The sequence below is a fragment of the Microtus ochrogaster genome (assembly GCF_000317375.1).
Source record: "Microtus ochrogaster isolate Prairie Vole_2 chromosome 14 unlocalized genomic scaffold, MicOch1.0 chr14_random_2, whole genome shotgun sequence".
NCBI classification, from domain to species: domain Eukaryota; kingdom Metazoa; phylum Chordata; class Mammalia; order Rodentia; family Cricetidae; genus Microtus; species Microtus ochrogaster.
In genome coordinates this window covers 4,514,273-4,519,177 of record NW_004949097.1, presented here as the reverse complement: position 1 = coordinate 4,519,177, position 4,905 = coordinate 4,514,273, and the positions used below count along the sequence as shown (strand labels likewise).

Genomic DNA, 4,905 nt, shown 5'->3' with positions numbered 1-4,905 from the left:
AGAGAGAGAGAGAGAGAGAGAGAGAGAGAGAGAGAGAGAGAGAGAGAGAGAGAGATATTTGTGGTTTAGGCTTCAGTTCCTGCCCTGATTTCCCTCAATGATAGACTGTGGCCTGGAAGTGTAAGCTAAGTAAACCCTGTCCTTCTTAACTGACTTTTGGTAGGGATGACCTATGACAGCAAGTGAGTGGAGCTAGGACATCATCTCATCTCCATCTTCCATACCCAATGCCACATGCAGCACACAAACAGCTGCACAGCACCGTTCAGAAGTCAGTGGGAAGAAAAACTTCTGTACACGCTCAGCACAGACACACTTTCTTCTGATGTTTTTTTTTTTATCTACAGTTGGATGAAGTTGACAAAATAATGGGCTCGCTATTCTCTAAATTGTTTTTAAATTCCATATATGATAGTAAATTAATCCACTTCCATGAGTTCATGGTCTTGAAAGCATAGTGTGTTATCTCAGTGCAAGATAATACTCTCAGTAGTTTTTAATATAGCTGCTATTGCTCTGGTATTGGGGGAATAAAAGTCATGGTAAAATGCCCTATCCTTCAGAGCTCCAGCAAAGTTAATTAGCTTAATAAAGAATCCCTATGGTCCATGCCTCGGAACAGAGATTTGAAAAAATACAACAAAAACTTTGAATTTAAAAAAAAAAAAAAACTCAAGAAGTTTATCAAGGAGAAAATTCTGCTATTTAATAACCTTCAAAATAAAAGTCTGTGTGATTGTTCCCAGAACAAAATGTTTTTAGGGCTGGAACAACAAGTCAGGAAGGTTTTGTTGGTGGTGGTTATTTTTTTGTTGTTCAGCATGGTGGAGAAAAAGAGAAAAACCAGGAACTTTCTAGAACTGTCAGTGGGAAAATACAGAGGCATTAGCAGGTGGAAAGAAAGGGAGATGGAGGTTTTCTGCAGCTGCAAACAATAAACAAAGAGCTGATAAAAAGTGGAGTTGCTAGGTTGTCAGGAATGTGGGCGAACTCCTCAAGCCTGTGATTCTGGGACACTGGCCAGTACCAAGTCCCTGTTACTATACACCACGGGACCATGAGCCTCCTCTCTCAGACATCTTCCACTTCCTAGGGATGTGGGGGAGGGGATGAAGAGTAATGCTAAGAACATTAACAAATAGGAAACACTGACAACATGGAGGAAAACAATAGAACTCTGCTTTTCTTTTTCTTCTGTCATGAGCCTGCTTACCCCTAATTGAAACCAGAATAACAGCAAGGCTGTGTAGTGACAAAAATATGTCCACTGAAAGCTGGTTGTCAGGGAGGGTGTCCATGGGGGTAGAGGTGACTAAATAAATAAATAAATACATAATAAATACAGCTTTTCATTTGCATAGGGACGATGCCACAATTGGTGCAAATACAATCCTTAACTTACATGCATGCCTGCTATGGTCCATGCCAAGATTCTTTTTCTGAATTACTTTGTAAGCTGGAATAGAGACACCTTCCTGTATTGCTTCCTGCTATGACAGCATCAAAAGCCTTTTTGTGAGTAGCTTTTTATCATCTACCTTGTGTGTGTGGTCTTTTGAGACAGAGCCTCCCAATATAGCCCAGACTAGCCTCAAACTCTCTACATTCCTACCTAGGCCTCCCAAGTGATGGAATCATAAGCCTGTATCACCACATCCAGCTTCTCGACTATTTGTGATGTTCAGCATTAGCACAGTGGGTCTGCCTACGAAGCCAAGGGAAGACCACAGAGTCCTAAGGTACCAGGGACCATGGTAATAACCATGAGAGGCAGCTGGGCAAGAAACAGTGTAGAGCAGAAGTGACAACGGCAATAAGGGCCAAAGGTAGAAACTCTGAACCCTGATCCCAGAAAGACTTGTCAGAATACTAGACTTCCAGTCACTGTCAAGGCTAAGGATCCTGTAGGCCTGTCACTGCAGGGCTAAGAGGACCAGAACTTGAGGCCCATAGAAGAACAACAACACTACCTTCTGCGGCTTGCTCAGTTTGCTGTCACTTATCTCACTGCTGCCTGAAGCTAAGAATGGCAAAAGCTACCAATTGCCAAGCCTGGAGGTGTTGATGGTTGAACCTTTAACTCAAGAGTCTAAAACTGTGGGACTCTGCTTTCCAAACTGTTTGTAGCTATGTGCCTCCAGGTCTGCTAGTCCAGCCTCTAAACCCCAGGCCCTCTCTAGGGACCACCACCACTACGCAAGATTCACTTCATTTACCCAGGACTCCTGTTGGGAGAGAACAAAGGGACACCAGCCAGTTGACTAGAAACGAATGGCTTGGGATGAAAGACCACACACAACACAGGGAAGACTTTTGTCCACTTTAGGGTAGTAATAAAGTCAGGTGGTACAGTGGAGGCATCAGTCTGGGGCCCAGTTTTCTCAACCTATCATTTCCGGGCTCCTTAGAGTATTAGGAATTATGGAGTTCCATGCTAGGAACTGTTGAAGAAACTGTGCTCTCCTGGAAGATTCTCTTTAACGCCCATTGCCGTGTTTCACCCTGTTTCACAGACAAGATGCCCTCTCCAGTTGAAGAGCACTCCTTTCCCTTCATGGGCCCTTGGCCAAGAAGAGCAAAGTTCCTTTCTTCTCACAACTATTTAGCTCTCCTGCCTCAGTGTTATGAAACACAGAAAATCTGGGCACACGGCCACAAGGCCATGACTCTTCAATTTTGAACCTCCCGAATGCTGCAAGCGCACTGTGGGAAAAGAGGATTGCAAGAGCCATGCTGCTGCTTGTGGGCTCTACAATGTCCTGACGGGATTGAGACGGCCAGAACCTCCTCAGCTTGCTGAGAGGCCTCATTGAAAGAGAACTTAGAAGCCCAAATAACGGTGGCTTACAGGGGAGCATGAGATGCAGGGGATAACTACGTGAGAGGATAGTTGTGGGGCTGGAATGCATGTTGAGGGAAGGTGGACGTGGGGTAAATGAATATGGGCTTGGATTTCAGAGTGGACAAGGGTCCGAGGTGGGTTTGAAAGAGAGAGGTAGGTTAGGGGATAAGTAATGAAATAGATATGGAGGAGGATATGAGGGAGAGGGGGCTATGGGGAATCATGTTTCTTGGAGACCCTGGGGAGTCAGGTGTTCTTTGGAGACCAGGTTGACTTTCCTCTCAAACTTCAGGAATTACCAAAAACGACTTCCTAAAAATATTTGTCCATCACAGAGTAATACCAAATTTGGGGACCAAATTTGTCATATGTAAAAATAGTCAAATATTGCCAGCACACATCTGTCCTCTTGAATTGGAATAAGCCAAGAACAGCAGAAGCAATACTGCCCTAACTCACTGGAAGAGGCACTTCCTGGAAAGCAAACAGTGGCTTCAGCATGGCTCCTGAACACTGTAGACTCACAGACCCTCTTACAAACTCTTTCTTACAAAGCAGCTTAGTTGGCATCCTCCCGCATGCCACTTAGAGAAAAAGCGGGAAGGAAAAAACAAGTGATCAGAGTCCCGGGAATTCCCCCGGAACACCCGAGACTGAACCCAACAGACTGGAAGACCCAGGCACCTCCACTACTGCCCCAGTCCACCCAGAGCAACACAGGCTGCAGCCCAAAGCAGACGCTCTTCTCCTTTCCTTTTTCTCCAGACTGGAGTGGAGAAGGGGGAGGTTGGCCCCTGACTTAAGCCCCTCAAAGGCTGCTCCCTCTGCTCTCTGGTCCTCTGCCTACAGTACCACAATAGTTTGACCTGCCAAGTCTTTGCAAAGCATCTGACAACAGTATTATCTTAAAGACTTTTCGAAGCTTCGCTTGCCTACCAAAGGTGAATCTAGAAAAGCAAGCAGCCTTTCCGCAAGAGCAAAGGCCTTCATGTCTGAGTCACAGGAGACACTGAAGGGTTTTACACAATACGAACGAACGGGCAGAACTTGCTGAAGCCACTGTGGCTTCTCATCTTGCTACAACTCGCATGTACTTTTTCCTCCCCTCAAGATCAAATGGCCCTTCCAAAAAAGAGGGTGCTCCTTGGGCTTGAAAATAAGAAGAAAGCTAAGCACAAAACGACATGTGCTTGCAAGTTTCTTCTTGAAGTTCGAGAAACAGAAACTAATGCAGAAAAAGAAAGGCACAATTCTCTTTTAGAGCGGGCCACCAAAGGAGACACTTAAGCAGCGAAAGGAAACAAAGATTTGTCAGACAGGCACAGCCATCCTCTTGCCTTACACCTGCCCCCCACCGGCCCCTTGCACCCACCACCCTCTCCTTGCCTGCAAGCAGCACTGCGGCTGCGCGCAGCACCCCGGCTGTGCACCCACCTGATCCCTGGAGAAACACAGCAAGCTGTGGGGCCAAGCTAGCACACCTCGGGGACTTTTCACCTAGAAGGCTGGAACTGGCACTGCCGCTTTTCAGGCTTTCCTTTAATTACCGGCCTCCGGAGCTCGCCAAGCCCCGCCCCCGAATCACCCGCGGTCCGGCCACCGCCCACCCGGAAGAAGTCTGGATTCAGCTCTGCTGCAGGCCAGGACCTGGCTCAGCCAAGGACCTCTGCACTTCGGGAGCAAGAGAAATAGGAAGGCTGCTAACTTTTATGTGGCTGGAAGCAAAAGACCTTAAGTGTTGCATGTGGAAAACTTAAAAACAAAACTTTTGGGAAGTTTACAACTCGGGGCAGGAATCTATTGCTGTGACATCTTTGTCCCCTCCTTCAGGGTGCAAAGTGGAACCAGAGAAATTCTGAGTCTGTTAGGCAATTAACGTTGCGTGTTTTCCACAGTGACTTTGAGAAAAGTGTCGCAAGAAGGCAGGGTTGTTAGGGCAACATCAAAGCTATTGCACACAGCCCCACCAGAGCGGCCAAGAACAGTTCTGAAGGCTTCTCTGACAAGTTCCAAGTGTTGTATGTTCCCGTCTGTACAGTTTCACTCACGGATATACACCATTT

At 46.5% G+C, this 4,905-nt stretch overlaps 1 protein-coding gene across 1 annotated transcript in view; it reads right to left on the bottom strand.

Moving 5' to 3' along the window:
- Mgst1 (microsomal glutathione S-transferase 1) overlaps positions 1 to 4,451 on the bottom strand; it is an 18,095-nt gene extending 13,644 nt beyond the window's left edge. Inside the window, exon 1 of the mRNA XM_005364539.3 lies at positions 4,277 to 4,451. The gene's annotated coding sequence lies outside the window, so the exon portion shown is untranslated. The remainder of the gene's footprint in view (positions 1 to 4,276) is intronic.
- Positions 4,452 to 4,905: the final 454 nt, after the last annotated feature.